A 4,414-nucleotide genomic window follows, 5' to 3' on the forward strand; every position below is an offset into this window, starting at 1 on the left:
GCAGGAGTCCAGGCTGGAGCAGCGGAATATGAGCAGGAAATGGGGACGGGTGGTAGGACCAACTCTCGGAGCAGGGACGGAGGTGTGCACCCTGAATTCTTATCTGACGCCTTCACTTACCGCTATGGAGCCTCAGGCAAGCTGTGACCCTGAAAGTCCTCAGCTTCCTGGTGTGGACAATGAAGGAATCCCCGGTCAGAAAAAACAGGACTCAAACACCAGCCTTCAGGATCCTACCTGGGCCTGAAGACTTCTTCATGCCCCTGGACCTCTGGACATAGATGATCTATGTTCCCTGTTGGAATCACTTTATAATCAGCCTATATTTGAGGCCAAGTCCCTGATGTCCCCACCTCAAAAACATGCTCCCCTCTTCTGACTGCAGGTTCTAGAAGAGTAAGGGCCCTTTCCTGACTTTTAACCATGATAATCTCAACGACATCAACCTACGTAGTCCTGCCCCTTCTCCAGCTGTTAGAGGTCACCTGTCAGCAGCAGGCAAGGTCCTGGTCGCTCAATCTACTGGCCACGTTTCTCACATTGTGGAGCAGCATTGGTTCCTGGAATTTGGCTAGGAGAGGACCCCAGAGGTCAGTATTCCTAGGTGAAAGAGCATTCCTAGTTTTGGACACAAGCCACCATATTTCTCTGTTCAACAGGAGGAACCAGGTTAGGGGAAATAGTGTCTCCAGTTTTGTATCGCCGATACGGCAGAATGTTGTTCATCAAGAGAAGGGCCCATCTGCCATCCAGAAGAAGGCCCACTAAGTGGATGGAGACAGGGGGGTACTTAGACCTGATGGTTGCATGTTTGATATTGGCAAAGAAGAGCCAAAGGACAGAACAGGGAACAGAGAGAGGGAAAGAAATTTCTATTCCTTATTTCAAGATGCTATGTTGAAATCGTAAGTTCGAGGACCGGTGTTCGCCAGCACATAAGGCACAGGAGAAGGGGCATGTTCTCGTGGGCTATATCAATCCATCTTAATTCCCTTAGCTTTTCTGTGAGAGGGCCCCAGAGGTCAATGCTCCTAGTATTGTTAGTATATCTCCCCTTAGACCAAATGTTGGCATCAGGACCTCCCAAACCTATGATATCACATAGGCAACAGTGCGACTTGCAACCTGCAGACCTGTTGCCAAGGCAACAGGCACCATATCCCCCACATCTACTTGGCTCACCTCCCACCTTTACCTGCGTTACATCATTCTCCATATAAATAAGGAGAACACCGCTCCCTCTCTCTTTCTCCCCCCTCTTCTCTTTCTGCCACGGCCTTCTTGCTTTTTCCCTCTTCCATATGGAACTGTCTTGGCCTTGTGTGCTGTTGAGTCGTGACCTGCCATTCTAACACATCACCAAAAGGTCAAGAACTTCTGCCCAAGGGTACACAACCAGCAATTGCAAAACTGTTTGAACCCAGCCATTCTGGCTCCAGGGCCAATGCACTTGACCAAGTGAAAATGCATGTCAGTCTCTGCTTTGGCCTGAGTCCTCCTAAGTCACCAGATACCAATGCCGGCGTCACTTCCATGGCAGTGGAAATGGCAGATATTCTGTCACCCGTGGGCTCCCTCTGCTATGCCTGGCCTGGACAACTCTCCCAAGAAAGGAGTTTGGGAGTAGAAGCTCTCCTAGCATGTCTTCCTCCCGCTCATGCTCTGAGCTGGGCAGCCCATTGGAGGCAAGCCTCCTCTTTGCATATCCTCTCCTCCAATGGCTGGTAAGAGACTCAGCACACGGCTGTCTTTAAATCACCAAGTACAAGCCTTTCAGTTTGTAGCTAGAGTTGATAATGTGCAGTTAAGTTACCTGCCTCCGGTCACACCACCTTCCTATGGAAAGCTTCATTTTCACCCTGTCCCAGAGTCCCAGGTCACTGGGGCTAGTATATACCATCAGGGTGGAGTGTATGAAGACAGGATTAAAATGGACTTGTAGGTTGGATTTCAGAGGAGGTGCTGAGTGACCACTGCTCCAGGCAGTTTCAACCTGACCCAGCAGAACATCCTATTAAAAGCCCAACGCAGGATATTGTGACATTCTGAGAGCAAGCAGCTTTGCAAAGGACTAGAAGCCTCACCTTCTTGCAACAATGTGGCCATCTTCTTTGTAAACCATTGTAGCCCCTCTTCCTGAAGGCCCTCTGAAGGAACTCAGAGGCCCCTCTGCAACAGCAATGCTAATTGCAGGCCTGGAACCCAAGTTCAAAGACACAAAATTCTAGGCATCTGCTCTTTGGCTCCAGTGAGGTAATCTCCTGAACGTTTGCCATTTTGAATCCATTCATTGCTCAGGAGCTGTTTGCTTTGTCCTCTCTTGTGACTCTGAAGCCTGGCAGCTGCCTTGTGGTACTGCCACAATCTCCCACCAAATGTGACATGAGGCATGTGAAAAAGGAATGTGAAAAATGTCACAGCGTTGTCACTCTCTCTGCACCCCCTCACTGTTTTCTGGTTTCATTCCGTTGCTGTGATAAAACCCACTAACTAAAGACAACTTGGGGAGGAAAGGGTTAACTGACATCACACTTCCAGATCACAATTAATCACCAAGAGTAGGCCCCTGGCAGGAACTCAAAGCAGGAGCCAACAGGGAAAGCTGTTTACTGCCTCATTCTCTAACTGATGCCCAGCTAGCTTTTTTAGGCATGGCAGACCCATCTGCCAGGAGAAGGTGATGCTCACTGTGTGCTGAGCCTCCCTGCATCAATTAAAAATGCAGAAACTCAGCCAGGCAGTGGTGGCGCACTTGGGAGGCAGAGGAAGGAGGATTTCTGGGTTCCAGGACAGCCTGGTCTACAGAGTGAGTTCTAGGACAGCCAGGACTACACAGAGAAACCCTGTCTTGGAAAAAAAAAAAAAAAAAAAAAGACCAAAAATGCAGAAAATCTCCCATCTCCTTTCTTACAGACCAGTCTGACCAAGGCAGTTCTTCAGTTGAGGTCTTCTCTTCACAGGGGATTCTAGGTTGTGTCAAACTGGCAGTAAAAACTAACCAGCATACTTTGTTTCTTATTCGAGGATAACAATGTGCTGCATTAAAGATTTCCGTTCCCAAGCATCTCTTCCAGGTTTAGCAGAGACCAGCAAGATAAATGAAAGCCAACCAGTGGAATCTAGGAATGTCCTTTATAAGAGATTTAACTTTGCTAGATTTTTTTTTCCTTTTCTGCCTTTGTTTTATCTCCTGCCTGAGATGTAAGTGAGACAGAAGTCAAACATCCTTCTTGAATTGTGAAGTAACCATGTGGATACACAAGGACAGGACAACAAGAAGACAGGCAGAGGCTGACTCCTTACTCGATGGTTAATTTTAGTTGTCAACTTGATACTATTTAGAATCACCCAAGAACAGAATCCCAATGAGGGGCCATCTGGATCGGGTAGCCTATGGACACGTGGGTGGTGGATTGTCTTAATTCCACAAACTGATGTGGGGAGATCCTGTCCACTGTGGGCAGCACCATTCTCTAAGAGGAATCCCAGTCTGGGTACATGTAGAGCGAGTGCCAGACACAAGCATCATCTCTGCTCTTCACTGTGGATGTGATGTGACTAGCTAATTCCAGTTCCTGCCCTCTTGGTTTCTCTACAAGGATGGACTGTAATCTAAAACTGTGAACTAAAATGTCACCTTTCTTTCCCTAAGCCGCTATTAGTCTGGGTATTTTATCACAGCATCAGAAATGAAGCTAGGATGCCTACCAGCCACAGAGTTTCCCAAGAAGCTCCAGGCTCCCAACCTGTCTTTTTTCCATGACAGATGTTGGTACATCTCCGCAGAGTTGCGATTGTCTGAGTGTTCAGCTGTATTTCACCACCAGGCTTACCGGTGTGTGAATGGAAGCAGCATTTAGTGAGCACCAACTGTAGCACATGTTCTTTCTTATGCTGGCTTGCTCGCTGCTTTACAGAGAAGGACACTGTGAGCCCGTATTGTGAGATGCTTTCCCAGGGCCAACCCACAAGTCATTCTGAGCCATGGAACAGTGATGTATCGGACTCCCTCCAGAGAGTTCATTTAAAAGCACTTCCTGAAGTCATGAGGGCGTTCTCATGTGGGGCCCTGTGGAGTCTCACCCCTTTCAGTCATGTGCAGATGATCACTGTCGTCACACGTGAAGCATATCTCACATACGTTCCACTTCTGACTTTAGGGGTACTGAAGCAGAAATTCTAGCCAAATGTGACAAAAACTAAGGACTCCTGAGACTCAGAGTGTCTGTGTCAGTCGAGACCTTGAGAGGCCATCACTATTGGCGATATTCGGAAACCAAGGTAGAGGCTGCTGAGTAGCCATTATCGCATCATACATCAATCACATTGGAGGCAGAACCAAGGCTCTCTCTGTCCTGATCTCTCATCTGGTGCCTTTTGCTGTATCTAACCATCTACTCTTCCCTATTAGAAA

Source organism: Mus pahari, chromosome 1, assembly GCF_900095145.1.
Source record: "Mus pahari chromosome 1, PAHARI_EIJ_v1.1, whole genome shotgun sequence".
Classification (NCBI taxonomy): domain Eukaryota; kingdom Metazoa; phylum Chordata; class Mammalia; order Rodentia; family Muridae; genus Mus; species Mus pahari.